The sequence below is a fragment of the Conger conger genome, chromosome 12 (assembly GCF_963514075.1).
Source record: "Conger conger chromosome 12, fConCon1.1, whole genome shotgun sequence".
NCBI lineage: Eukaryota > Metazoa > Chordata > Actinopteri > Anguilliformes > Congridae > Conger > Conger conger.
This window is the reverse complement of record NC_083771.1, coordinates 14,878,306-14,891,693: the sequence shown is the minus strand read 5'-3', so window position 1 is coordinate 14,891,693 and position 13,388 is coordinate 14,878,306. Positions and strand designations below refer to the sequence as shown.

Here is a 13,388-nt window from a genome sequence, read left to right as displayed (position 1 = left end):
TGTTTCTGGGAAAGTTTACGTGACCCAGACTCACTATTCTTTGGTGATTGAAAGCGTGCTTTCAGTGAAAACATTGTTTCTGCTCGGTTTTGAACCGAGGACCTTTTGCGTGTTAGGCAAACGTGATAACCACTACACCACAGAAACAACAGAGAATCGATGGATTAATTAATTCATTCATTAATTCATTAATTTATTTATTTCATGCTCCAATATAAAAAACATTTGCAGTTTCTGTAACTTAGCATTAACTGTTATTAATATGGTAGTCATCTCCCGTCGGGTTTCTGTGGTGTAGTGGCCATCACGTTCGCCTCACACGCATTAGGTCCCCAGTTCGAAACTGGGCAGAAACAGGGCTTTTGGGATTGCAACAAAAAACATAACGCATTTGTCGCATGTCAAATTGTGTAAATCTTCTCTTTGTGACTCAACACTGATATCAGAAAGTTCAAAAGTTGGTTGTTTCTTCAAAGTCTCTATCTCCCGATAATTAGCGTGAGTAATTTATTCCAGAAAAATACCTTGTTTCTGGGAAAGTTTACGTGACCCAGACTCACTATTCTTTGGTGATTGAAAGCATGCTTTCAGTGAAAACATTGTTTCTGCTCGGTTTTGAACCGAGGACCTTTTGCGTGTTAGGCAAACGTGATAACCACTACACCACAGAAACAACAGAGAATCGATGGATTAATTAATTCATTCATTAATTCATTAATTTATTTATTTCATGCTCCAATATAAAAAACATTTGCAGTTTCTGTAACTTAGCATTAACTGTTATTAATATGGTAGTCATCTCCCGTCGGGTTTCTGTGGTGTAGTGGCCATCACGTTCGCCTCACACGCGAAAGGTCCCCAGTTCGAAACTGGGCAGAAACAGGGCTTTTGGGATTGCAACAAAAAACATAACGCATTTGTCGCATGTCAAATTGTGTAAATCTTCTCTTTGTGACTCAACACTGATATCAGAAAGTTCAAAAGTTGGTTGTTTCTTCAAAGTCTCTATCTCCCGATAATTAGCGTGAGTAATTTATTCCAGAAAAATACCTTGTTTCTGGGAAAGTTTACGTAACCCAGACTCACTATTCTTTGGTGATTGAAAGCGTGCTTTCAGTGAAAACATTGTTTCTGCTCGGTTTTGAACCGAAGACCTTTTGCGTGTTAGGCAAACGTGATAACCACTACACCACAGAAACAACAGAGAATCGATGGATTAATTCATTCATTCATTAATTCATTAATTTATTTATTTCATGCTCCAATATAAAAAACATTTGCAGTTTCTGTAACTTAGCATTAACTGTTATTAATATGGTAGTCATCTCCCGTCGGGTTTCTGTGGTGTAGTGGCCATCACGTTCGCCTCACACGCATTAGGTCCCCAGTTCGAAACTGGGCAGAAACAGGGCTTTTGGGATTGCAACAAAAAACATAACGCATTTGTCGCATGTCAAATTGTGTAAATCTTCTCTTTGTGACTCAACACTGATATCAGAAAGTTCAAAAGTTGGTTGTTTCTTCAAAGTCTCTATCTCCCGATAATTAGCGTGAGTAATTTATTCCAGAAAAATACCTTGTTTCTGGGAAAGTTTACGTAACCCAGACTCACTATTCTTTGGTGATTGAAAGCGTGCTTTCAGTGAAAACATTGTTTCTGCTCGGTTTTGAACCGAAGACCTTTTGCGTGTTAGGCAAACGTGATAACCACTACACCACAGAAACAACAGAGAATCGATGGATTAATTAATTCATTCATTAATTCATTAATTTATTTATTTCATGCTCCAATATAAAAAACATTTGCAGTTTCTGTAACTTAGCATTAACTGTTATTAATATGGTAGTCATCTCCCGTCGGGTTTCTGTGGTGTAGTGGCCATCACGTTCGCCTCACACGCATTAGGTCCCCAGTTCGAAACTGGGCAGAAACAGGGCTTTTGGGATTGCAACAAAAAACATAACGCATTTGTCGCATGTCAAATTGTGTAAATCTTCTCTTTGTGACTCAACACTGATATCAGAAAGTTCAAAAGTTGGTTGTTTCTTCAAAGTCTCTATCCCCCGATAATTAGCGTGAGTAATTTATTCCAGAAAAATACCTTGTTTCTGGGAAAGTTTACGTGACCCAGACTCACTATTCTTTGGTGATTGAAAGCGTGCTTTCAGTGAAAACATTGTTTCTGCTCGGTTTTGAACCGAGGACCTTTTGCGTGTTAGGCAAACGTGATAACCACTACACCACAGAAACAACAGAGAATCGATGGATTAATTAATTAATTCATTAATTCATTAATTTATTTATTTCATGCTCCAATATAAAAAACATTTGCAGTTTCTGTAACTTAGCATTAACTGTTATTAATATGGTAGTCATCTCCCGTCGGGTTTCTGTGGTGTAGTGGCCATCACGTTCGCCTCACACGCATTAGGTCCCCAGTTCGAAACTGGGCAGAAACAGGGCTTTTGGGATTGCAACAAAAAACATAACGCATTTGTCGCATGTCAAATTGTGTAAATCTTCTCTTTGTGACTCAACACTGATATCAGAAAGTTCAAAAGTTGGTTGTTTCTTCAAAGTCTCTATCTCCCGATAATTAGCGTGAGTAATTTATTCCAGAAAAATACCTTGTTTCTGGGAAAGTTTACGTGACCCAGACTCACTATTCTTTGGTGATTGAAAGCATGCTTTCAGTGAAAACATTGTTTCTGCTCGGTTTTGAACCGAGGACCTTTTGCGTGTTAGGCAAACGTGATAACCACTACACCACAGAAACAACAGAGAATCGATGGATTAATTAATTAATTCATTAATTCATTAATTTATTTATTTCATGCTCCAATATAAAAAACATTTGCAGTTTCTGTAACTTAGCATTAACTGTTATTAATATGGTAGTCATCTCCCGTCGGGTTTCTGTGGTGTAGTGGCCATCACGTTCGCCTCACACGCGAAAGGTCCCCAGTTCGAAACTGGGCAGAAACAGGGCTTTTGGGATTGCAACAAAAAACATAACGCATTTGTCGCATGTCAAATTGTGTAAATCTTCTCTTTGTGACTCAACACTGATATCAGAAAGTTCAAAAGTTGGTTGTTTCTTCAAAGTCTCTATCTCCCGATAATTAGCGTGAGTAATTTATTCCAGAAAAATACCTTGTTTCTGGGAAAGTTTACGTGACCCAGACTCACTATTCTTTGGTTTTTGAAAGCGTGCTTTCAGTGAAAACATTGTTTCTGCTCGGTTTTGAACCGAGGACCTTTTGCGTGTTAGGCAAACGTGATAACCACTACACCACAGAAACAACAGAGAATCGATGGATTAATTAATTCATTCATTAATTCATTAATTTATTTATTTCATGCTCCAATATAAAAAACATTTGCAGTTTCTGTAACTTAGCATTAACTGTTATTAATATGGTAGTCATCTCCCGTCGGGTTTCTGTGGTGTAGTGGCCATCACGTTCGCCTCACACGCATTAGGTCCCCAGTTCGAAACTGGGCAGAAACAGGGCTTTTGGGATTGCAACAAAAAACATAACGCATTTGTCGCATGTCAAATTGTGTAAATCTTCTCTTTGTGACTCAACACTGATATCAGAAAGTTCAAAAGTTGGTTGTTTCTTCAAAGTCTCTATCTCCCGATAATTAGCGTGAGTAATTTATTCCAGAAAAATACCTTGTTTCTGGGAAAGTTTACGTGACCCAGACTCACTATTCTTTGGTGATTGAAAGCATGCTTTCAGTGAAAACATTGTTTCTGCTCGGTTTTGAACCGAGGACCTTTTGCGTGTTAGGCAAACGTGATAACCACTACACCACAGAAACAACAGAGAATCGATGGATTAATTAATTCATTCATTAATTCATTAATTTATTTATTTCATGCTCCAATATAAAAAACATTTGCAGTTTCTGTAACTTAGCATTAACTGTTATTAATATGGTAGTCATCTCCCGTCGGGTTTCTGTGGTGTAGTGGCCATCACGTTCGCCTCACACGCGAAAGGTCCCCAGTTCGAAACTGGGCAGAAACAGGGCTTTTGGGATTGCAACAAAAAACATAACGCATTTGTCGCATGTCAAATTGTGTAAATCTTCTCTTTGTGACTCAACACTGATATCAGAAAGTTCAAAAGTTGGTTGTTTCTTCAAAGTCTCTATCTCCCGATAATTAGCGTGAGTAATTTATTCCAGAAAAATACCTTGTTTCTGGGAAAGTTTACGTGACCCAGACTCACTATTCTTTGGTTTTTGAAAGCGTGCTTTCAGTGAAAACATTGTTTCTGCTCGGTTTTGAACCGAGGACCTTTTGCGTGTTAGGCAAACGTGATAACCACTACACCACAGAAACAACAGAGAATCGATGGATTAATTAATTCATTCATTAATTCATTAATTTATTTATTTCATGCTCCAATATAAAAAACATTTGCAGTTTCTGTAACTTAGCATTAACTGTTATTAATATGGTAGTCATCTCCCGTCGGGTTTCTGTGGTGTAGTGGCCATCACGTTCGCCTCACACGCATTAGGTCCCCAGTTCGAAACTGGGCAGAAACAGGGCTTTTGGGATTGCAACAAAAAACATAACGCATTTGTCGCATGTCAAATTGTGTAAATCTTCTCTTTGTGACTCAACACTGATATCAGAAAGTTCAAAAGTTGGTTGTTTCTTCAAAGTCTCTATCTCCCGATAATTAGCGTGAGTAATTTATTCCAGAAAAATACCTTGTTTCTGGGAAAGTTTACGTGACCCAGACTCACTATTCTTTGGTGATTGAAAGCATGCTTTCAGTGAAAACATTGTTTCTGCTCGGTTTTGAACCGAGGACCTTTTGCGTGTTAGGCAAACGTGATAACCACTACACCACAGAAACAACAGAGAATCGATGGATTAATTAATTCATTCATTAATTCATTAATTTATTTATTTCATGCTCCAATATAAAAAACATTTGCAGTTTCTGTAACTTAGCATTAACTGTTATTAATATGGTAGTCATCTCCCGTCGGGTTTCTGTGGTGTAGTGGCCATCACGTTCGCCTCACACGCGAAAGGTCCCCAGTTCGAAACTGGGCAGAAACAGGGCTTTTGGGATTGCAACAAAAAACATAACGCATTTGTCGCATGTCAAATTGTGTAAATCTTCTCTTTGTGACTCAACACTGATATCAGAAAGTTCAAAAGTTGGTTGTTTCTTCAAAGTCTCTATCTCCCGATAATTAGCGTGAGTAATTTATTCCAGAAAAATACCTTGTTTCTGGGAAAGTTTACGTAACCCAGACTCACTATTCTTTGGTGATTGAAAGCGTGCTTTCAGTGAAAACATTGTTTCTGCTCGGTTTTGAACCGAAGACCTTTTGCGTGTTAGGCAAACGTGATAACCACTACACCACAGAAACAACAGAGAATCGATGGATTAATTCATTCATTCATTAATTCATTAATTTATTTATTTCATGCTCCAATATAAAAAACATTTGCAGTTTCTGTAACTTAGCATTAACTGTTATTAATATGGTAGTCATCTCCCGTCGGGTTTCTGTGGTGTAGTGGCCATCACGTTCGCCTCACACGCATTAGGTCCCCAGTTCGAAACTGGGCAGAAACAGGGCTTTTGGGATTGCAACAAAAAACATAACGCATTTGTCGCATGTCAAATTGTGTAAATCTTCTCTTTGTGACTCAACACTGATATCAGAAAGTTCAAAAGTTGGTTGTTTCTTCAAAGTCTCTATCTCCCGATAATTAGCGTGAGTAATTTATTCCAGAAAAATACCTTGTTTCTGGGAAAGTTTACGTAACCCAGACTCACTATTCTTTGGTGATTGAAAGCGTGCTTTCAGTGAAAACATTGTTTCTGCTCGGTTTTGAACCGAAGACCTTTTGCGTGTTAGGCAAACGTGATAACCACTACACCACAGAAACAACAGAGAATCGATGGATTAATTAATTCATTCATTAATTCATTAATTTATTTATTTCATGCTCCAATATAAAAAACATTTGCAGTTTCTGTAACTTAGCATTAACTGTTATTAATATGGTAGTCATCTCCCGTCGGGTTTCTGTGGTGTAGTGGCCATCACGTTCGCCTCACACGCATTAGGTCCCCAGTTCGAAACTGGGCAGAAACAGGGCTTTTGGGATTGCAACAAAAAACATAACGCATTTGTCGCATGTCAAATTGTGTAAATCTTCTCTTTGTGACTCAACACTGATATCAGAAAGTTCAAAAGTTGGTTGTTTCTTCAAAGTCTCTATCTCCCGATAATTAGCGTGAGTAATTTATTCCAGAAAAATACCTTGTTTCTGGGAAAGTTTACGTGACCCAGACTCACTATTCTTTGGTGATTGAAAGCGTGCTTTCAGTGAAAACATTGTTTCTGCTCGGTTTTGAACCGAGGACCTTTTGCGTGTTAGGCAAACGTGATAACCACTACACCACAGAAACAACAGAGAATCGATGGATTAATTAATTAATTCATTAATTCATTAATTTATTTATTTCATGCTCCAATATAAAAAACATTTGCAGTTTCTGTAACTTAGCATTAACTGTTATTAATATGGTAGTCATCTCCCGTCGGGTTTCTGTGGTGTAGTGGCCATCACGTTCGCCTCACACGCATTAGGTCCCCAGTTCGAAACTGGGCAGAAACAGGGCTTTTGGGATTGCAACAAAAAACATAACGCATTTGTCGCATGTCAAATTGTGTAAATCTTCTCTTTGTGACTCAACACTGATATCAGAAAGTTCAAAAGTTGGTTGTTTCTTCAAAGTCTCTATCTCCCGATAATTAGCGTGAGTAATTTATTCCAGAAAAATACCTTGTTTCTGGGAAAGTTTACGTGACCCAGACTCACTATTCTTTGGGGATTGAAAGCATGCTTTCAGTGAAAACATTGTTTCTGCTCGGTTTTGAACCGAGGACCTTTTGCGTGTTAGGCAAACGTGATAACCACTACACCACAGAAACAACAGAGAATCGATGGATTAATTAATTAATTCATTAATTCATTAATTTATTTATTTCATGCTCCAATATAAAAAACATTTGCAGTTTCTGTAACTTAGCATTAACTGTTATTAATATGGTAGTCATCTCCCGTCGGGTTTCTGTGGTGTAGTGGCCATCACGTTCGCCTCACACGCGAAAGGTCCCCAGTTCGAAACTGGGCAGAAACAGGGCTTTTGGGATTGCAACAAAAAACATAACGCATTTGTCGCATGTCAAATTGTGTAAATCTTCTCTTTGTGACTCAACACTGATATCAGAAAGTTCAAAAGTTGGTTGTTTCTTCAAAGTCTCTATCTCCCGATAATTAGCGTGAGTAATTTATTCCAGAAAAATACCTTGTTTCTGGGAAAGTTTACGTAACCCAGACTCACTATTCTTTGGTGATTGAAAGCGTGCTTTCAGTGAAAACATTGTTTCTGCTCGGTTTTGAACCGAAGACCTTTTGCGTGTTAGGCAAACGTGATAACCACTACACCACAGAAACAACAGAGAATCGATGGATTAATTCATTCATTCATTAATTCATTAATTTATTTATTTCATGCTCCAATATAAAAAACATTTGCAGTTTCTGTAACTTAGCATTAACTGTTATTAATATGGTAGTCATCTCCCGTCGGGTTTCTGTGGTGTAGTGGCCATCACGTTCGCCTCACACGCATTAGGTCCCCAGTTCGAAACTGGGCAGAAACAGGGCTTTTGGGATTGCAACAAAAAACATAACGCATTTGTCGCATGTCAAATTGTGTAAATCTTCTCTTTGTGACTCAACACTGATATCAGAAAGTTCAAAAGTTGGTTGTTTCTTCAAAGTCTCTATCTCCCGATAATTAGCGTGAGTAATTTATTCCAGAAAAATACCTTGTTTCTGGGAAAGTTTACGTGACCCAGACTCACTATTCTTTGGTGATTGAAAGCATGCTTTCAGTGAAAACATTGTTTCTGCTCGGTTTTGAACCGAGGACCTTTTGCGTGTTAGGCAAACGTGATAACCACTACACCACAGAAACAACAGAGAATCGATGGATTAATTAATTCATTCATTAATTCATTAATTTATTTATTTCATGCTCCAATATAAAAAACATTTGCAGTTTCTGTAACTTAGCATTAACTGTTATTAATATGGTAGTCATCTCCCGTCGGGTTTCTGTGGTGTAGTGGCCATCACGTTCGCCTCACACGCGAAAGGTCCCCAGTTCGAAACTGGGCAGAAACAGGGCTTTTGGGATTGCAACAAAAAACATAACGCATTTGTCGCATGTCAAATTGTGTAAATCTTCTCTTTGTGACTCAACACTGATATCAGAAAGTTCAAAAGTTGGTTGTTTCTTCAAAGTCTCTATCTCCCGATAATTAGCGTGAGTAATTTATTCCAGAAAAATACCTTGTTTCTGGGAAAGTTTACGTAACCCAGACTCACTATTCTTTGGTGATTGAAAGCGTGCTTTCAGTGAAAACATTGTTTCTGCTCGGTTTTGAACCGAAGACCTTTTGCGTGTTAGGCAAACGTGATAACCACTACACCACAGAAACAACAGAGAATCGATGGATTAATTAATTCATTCATTAATTCATTAATTTATTTATTTCATGCTCCAATATAAAAAACATTTGCAGTTTCTGTAACTTAGCATTAACTGTTATTAATATGGTAGTCATCTCCCGTCGGGTTTCTGTGGTGTAGTGGCCATCACGTTCGCCTCACACGCATTAGGTCCCCAGTTCGAAACTGGGCAGAAACAGGGCTTTTGGGATTGCAACAAAAAACATAACGCATTTGTCGCATGTCAAATTGTGTAAATCTTCTCTTTGTGACTCAACACTGATATCAGAAAGTTCAAAAGTTGGTTGTTTCTTCAAAGTCTCTATCTCCCGATAATTAGCGTGAGTAATTTATTCCAGAAAAATACCTTGTTTCTGGGAAAGTTTACGTGACCCAGACTCACTATTCTTTGGTGATTGAAAGCGTGCTTTCAGTGAAAACATTGTTTCTGCTCGGTTTTGAACCGAGGACCTTTTGCGTGTTAGGCAAACGTGATAACCACTACACCACAGAAACAACAGAGAATCGATGGATTAATTAATTCATTCCTTAATTCATTTATTTATTTATTTCATGCTCCAATATAAAAAACATTTGCAGTTTCTGTAACTTAGCATTAACTGTTATTAATATGGCAGTCATCTCCCTTCGGGTTTCTGTGGTGTAGTGGCTATCACGTTCGCCTCACACGCGAAAGGTCCCCAGTTCGAAACTGGGCAGAAACAGGGCTTTTGGGATTGCAACAAAAAACAACGCATTTGTCGCATGTCAAATTGTGTAAATCTTCTCTTTGTGACTCAACACTGATATCAGAAAGTTCAAAAGTTGGTTGTTTCTTCAAAGTCTCTATCTCCCGATAATTAGCGTGAGTAATTTATTCCAGAAAAATACCTTGTTTCTGGGAAAGTTTACGTGACCCGGCTCACAATTCTTTGGTTATTGTAAGTGTGCTTTCAGTGAAAACGTTGTTTCTGCTCGGTTTCGAACCGAAGACCTTTTGCGTGTCAGGCAAACGTGATGACCACTACACCACAGAAACAACAGAGAATCTATGGATTAATTAATTCATTCATTAATTCATTTATTTATTTATTTCATGCTCCTATATAAAAAACATTTGCAGTTTCTGTAACTTAGCATTAACTGTTATTAATATGGCAGTCATCTCCCGTCGGGTTTCTGTGGTGTAGTGGCCATCACGTTCGCCTCACACGCGAAAGGTCCCCAGTTCGAAACTGGGCAGAAACAGGGCTTTTGGGATTGCAACAAAAAACATAACGCATTTGTCGCATGTCAAATTGTGTAAATCTTCTCTTTGTGACTCAACACTGATATCAGAAAGTTCAAAAGTTGGTTGTTTCTTCAAAGTCTCTATCTCCCGATAATTAGCGTGAGTAATTTATTCCAGAAAAATACCTTGTTTCTGGGAAAGTTTACGTGACCCAGACTCACAGTTCTTTGGTGATTGTAAGCGTGCTTTCAGTGAAAACGTTGTTTCTGCTCGGTTTTGAACCGAGGACCTTTTGCGTGTTAGGCAAACGTGATAACCACTACACCACAGAAACAACAGAGAATCGATGGATTAATTAATTCATTCATTAATTCATTAATTTATTTATTTCATGCTCCAATATAAAAAACATTTGCAGTTTCTGTAACTTAGCATTAACTGTTATTAATATGGTAGTCATCTCCCGTCGGGTTTCTGTGGTGTAGTGGCCATCACGTTCGCCTCACACGCATTAGGTCCCCAGTTCGAAACTGGGCAGAAACAGGGCTTTTGGGATTGCAACAAAAAACATAACGCATTTGTCGCATGTCAAATTGTGTAAATCTTCTCTTTGTGACTCAACACTGATATCAGAAAGTTCAAAAGTTGGTTGTTTCTTCAAAGTCTCTATCTCCCGATAATTAGCGTGAGTAATTTATTCCAGAAAAATACCTTGTTTCTGGGAAAGTTTACGTGACCCAGACTCACTATTCTTTGGTGATTGAAAGCATGCTTTCAGTGAAAACATTGTTTCTGCTCGGTTTTGAACCGAGGACCTTTTGCGTGTTAGGCAAACGTGATAACCACTACACCACAGAAACAACAGAGAATCGATGGATTAATTAATTCATTCCTTAATTCATTTATTTATTTATTTCATGCTCCAATATAAAAAACATTTGCAGTTTCTGTAACTTAGCATTAACTGTTATTAATATGGTAGTCATCTCCCGTCGGGTTTCTGTGGTGTAGTGGCCATCACGTTCGCCTCACACGCGAAAGGTCCCCAGTTCGAAACTGGGCAGAAACAGGGCTTTTGGGATTGCAACAAAAAACATAACGCATTTGTCGCATGTCAAATTGTGTAAATCTTCTCTTTGTGACTCAACACTGATATCAGAAAGTTCAAAAGTTGGTTGTTTCTTCAAAGTCTCTATCTCCCGATAATTAGCGTGAGTAATTTATTCCAGAAAAATACCTTGTTTCTGGGAAAGTTTACGTGACCCAGACTCACAGTTCTTTGGTGATTGTAAGCGTGCTTTCAGTGAAAACGTTGTTTCTGCTCGGTTTTGAACCGAGGACCTTTTGCGTGTTAGGCAAACGTGATAACCACTACACCACAGAAACAACAGAGAATCGATGGATTAATTAATTAATTCATTCATTAATTCATTAATTTATTTATTTCATGCTCCAATATAAAAAACATTTGCAGTTTCTGTAACTTAGCATTAACTGTTATTAATATGGTAGTCATCTCCCGTCGGGTTTCTGTGGTGTAGTGGCCATCACGTTCGCCTCACACGCGAAAGGTCCCCAGTTCGAAACTGGGCAGAAACAGGGCTTTTGGGATTGCAACAAAAAACATAACGCATTTGTCGCATGTCAAATTGTGTAAATCTTCTCTTTGTGACTCAACACTGATATCAGAAAGTTCAAAAGTTGGTTGTTTCTTCAAAGTCTCTATCTCCCGATAATTAGCGTGAGTAATTTATTCCAGAAAAATACCTTGTTTCTGGGAAAGTTTACGTAACCCAGACTCACTATTCTTTGGTGATTGAAAGCGTGCTTTCAGTGAAAACATTGTTTCTGCTCGGTTTTGAACCGAAGACCTTTTGCGTGTTAGGCAAACGTGATAACCACTACACCACAGAAACAACAGAGAATCGATGGATTAATTAATTCATTCATTAATTCATTAATTTATTTATTTCATGCTCCAATATAAAAAACATTTGCAGTTTCTGTAACTTAGCATTAACTGTTATTAATATGGTAGTCATCTCCCGTCGGGTTTCTGTGGTGTAGTGGCCATCACGTTCGCCTCACACGCATTAGGTCCCCAGTTCGAAACTGGGCAGAAACAGGGCTTTTGGGATTGCAACAAAAAACATAACGCATTTGTCGCATGTCAAATTGTGTAAATCTTCTCTTTGTGACTCAACACTGATATCAGAAAGTTCAAAAGTTGGTTGTTTCTTCAAAGTCTCTATCTCCCGATAATTAGCGTGAGTAATTTATTCCAGAAAAATACCTTGTTTCTGGGAAAGTTTACGTGACCCAGACTCACTATTCTTTGGTGATTGAAAGCATGCTTTCAGTGAAAACATTGTTTCTGCTCGGTTTTGAACCGAGGACCTTTTGCGTGTTAGGCAAACGTGATAACCACTACACCACAGAAACAACAGAGAATCGATGGATTAATTAATTCATTCCTTAATTCATTTATTTATTTATTTCATGCTCCAATATAAAAAACATTTGCAGTTTCTGTAACTTAGCATTAACTGTTATTAATATGGTAGTCATCTCCCGTCGGGTTTCTGTGGTGTAGTGGCCATCACGTTCGCCTCACACGCGAAAGGTCCCCAGTTCGAAACTGGGCAGAAACAGGGCTTTTGGGATTGCAACAAAAAACATAACGCATTTGTCGCATGTCAAATTGTGTAAATCTTCTCTTTGTGACTCAACACTGATATCAGAAAGTTCAAAAGTTGGTTGTTTCTTCAAAGTCTCTATCTCCCGATAATTAGCGTGAGTAATTTATTCCAGAAAAATACCTTGTTTCTGGGAAAGTTTACGTGACCCAGACTCACAGTTCTTTGGTGATTGTAAGCGTGCTTTCAGTGAAAACGTTGTTTCTGCTCGGTTTTGAACCGAGGACCTTTTGCGTGTTAGGCAAACGTGATAACCACTACACCACAGAAACAACAGAGAATCGATGGATTAATTAATTAATTCATTCATTAATTCATTAATTTATTTATTTCATGCTCCAATATAAAAAACATTTGCAGTTTCTGTAACTTAGCATTAACTGTTATTAATATGGTAGTCATCTCCCGTCGGGTTTCTGTGGTGTAGTGGCCATCACGTTCGCCTCACACGCGAAAGGTCCCCAGTTCGAAACTGGGCAGAAACAGGGCTTTTGGGATTGCAACAAAAAACATAACGCATTTGTCGCATGTCAAATTGTGTAAATCTTCTCTTTGTGACTCAACACTGATATCAGAAAGTTCAAAAGTTGGTTGTTTCTTCAAAGTCTCTATCTCCCGATAATTAGCGTGAGTAATTTATTCCAGAAAAATACCTTGTTTCTGGGAAAGTTTACGTAACCCAGACTCACTATTCTTTGGTGATTGAAAGCGTGCTTTCAGTGAAAACATTGTTTCTGCTCGGTTTTGAACCGAAGACCTTTTGCGTGTTAGGCAAACGTGATAACCACTACACCACAGAAACAACAGAGAATCGATGGATTAATTCATTCATTCATTAATTCATTAATTTATTTATTTCATGCTCCAATATAAAAAACATTTGCAGTT

General features: G+C 38.1%; 18 non-coding genes across 18 annotated transcripts; all 18 read right to left on the bottom strand.

Moving 5' to 3' along the window:
• Window positions 1-74: 74 nt before the first annotated feature.
• trnav-aac (transfer RNA valine (anticodon AAC)) lies at window positions 75-147 on the bottom strand. The gene has a single exon. It is a non-coding gene; the product is annotated as a tRNA-Val (tRNA).
• A 453-nt stretch (window positions 148-600) lies between these two features.
• Window positions 601-673, bottom strand: trnav-aac (transfer RNA valine (anticodon AAC)). Its single transcript has one exon. It is a non-coding gene; the product is annotated as a tRNA-Val (tRNA).
• A 1,505-nt stretch (window positions 674-2,178) lies between these two features.
• Window positions 2,179-2,251, bottom strand: trnav-aac (transfer RNA valine (anticodon AAC)). Its single transcript has one exon. It is a non-coding gene; the product is annotated as a tRNA-Val (tRNA).
• A 453-nt stretch (window positions 2,252-2,704) lies between these two features.
• Window positions 2,705-2,777, bottom strand: trnav-aac (transfer RNA valine (anticodon AAC)). The gene has a single exon. It is a non-coding gene; the product is annotated as a tRNA-Val (tRNA).
• A 453-nt stretch (window positions 2,778-3,230) lies between these two features.
• Window positions 3,231-3,303, bottom strand: trnav-aac (transfer RNA valine (anticodon AAC)). The gene has a single exon. It is a non-coding gene; the product is annotated as a tRNA-Val (tRNA).
• Window positions 3,304-3,756: 453 nt separating this feature from the next.
• On the bottom strand, window positions 3,757-3,829 carry trnav-aac (transfer RNA valine (anticodon AAC)). The gene has a single exon. It is a non-coding gene; the product is annotated as a tRNA-Val (tRNA).
• A 453-nt stretch (window positions 3,830-4,282) lies between these two features.
• Window positions 4,283-4,355, bottom strand: trnav-aac (transfer RNA valine (anticodon AAC)). Its single transcript has one exon. It is a non-coding gene; the product is annotated as a tRNA-Val (tRNA).
• Window positions 4,356-4,808: 453 nt separating this feature from the next.
• On the bottom strand, window positions 4,809-4,881 carry trnav-aac (transfer RNA valine (anticodon AAC)). The gene has a single exon. It is a non-coding gene; the product is annotated as a tRNA-Val (tRNA).
• Window positions 4,882-6,386: 1,505 nt separating this feature from the next.
• On the bottom strand, window positions 6,387-6,459 carry trnav-aac (transfer RNA valine (anticodon AAC)). The gene has a single exon. It is a non-coding gene; the product is annotated as a tRNA-Val (tRNA).
• Window positions 6,460-6,912: 453 nt separating this feature from the next.
• Window positions 6,913-6,985, bottom strand: trnav-aac (transfer RNA valine (anticodon AAC)). The gene has a single exon. It is a non-coding gene; the product is annotated as a tRNA-Val (tRNA).
• Window positions 6,986-7,964: 979 nt separating this feature from the next.
• On the bottom strand, window positions 7,965-8,037 carry trnav-aac (transfer RNA valine (anticodon AAC)). The gene has a single exon. It is a non-coding gene; the product is annotated as a tRNA-Val (tRNA).
• Window positions 8,038-9,016: 979 nt separating this feature from the next.
• Window positions 9,017-9,089, bottom strand: trnav-aac (transfer RNA valine (anticodon AAC)). The gene has a single exon. It is a non-coding gene; the product is annotated as a tRNA-Val (tRNA).
• Window positions 9,090-9,539: 450 nt separating this feature from the next.
• On the bottom strand, window positions 9,540-9,612 carry trnav-gac (transfer RNA valine (anticodon GAC)). The gene has a single exon. It is a non-coding gene; the product is annotated as a tRNA-Val (tRNA).
• Window positions 9,613-10,065: 453 nt separating this feature from the next.
• Window positions 10,066-10,138, bottom strand: trnav-aac (transfer RNA valine (anticodon AAC)). The gene has a single exon. It is a non-coding gene; the product is annotated as a tRNA-Val (tRNA).
• A 453-nt stretch (window positions 10,139-10,591) lies between these two features.
• On the bottom strand, window positions 10,592-10,664 carry trnav-aac (transfer RNA valine (anticodon AAC)). Its single transcript has one exon. It is a non-coding gene; the product is annotated as a tRNA-Val (tRNA).
• A 453-nt stretch (window positions 10,665-11,117) lies between these two features.
• On the bottom strand, window positions 11,118-11,190 carry trnav-aac (transfer RNA valine (anticodon AAC)). The gene has a single exon. It is a non-coding gene; the product is annotated as a tRNA-Val (tRNA).
• A 983-nt stretch (window positions 11,191-12,173) lies between these two features.
• trnav-aac (transfer RNA valine (anticodon AAC)) lies at window positions 12,174-12,246 on the bottom strand. The gene has a single exon. It is a non-coding gene; the product is annotated as a tRNA-Val (tRNA).
• A 453-nt stretch (window positions 12,247-12,699) lies between these two features.
• Window positions 12,700-12,772, bottom strand: trnav-aac (transfer RNA valine (anticodon AAC)). Its single transcript has one exon. It is a non-coding gene; the product is annotated as a tRNA-Val (tRNA).
• Window positions 12,773-13,388: the final 616 nt, after the last annotated feature.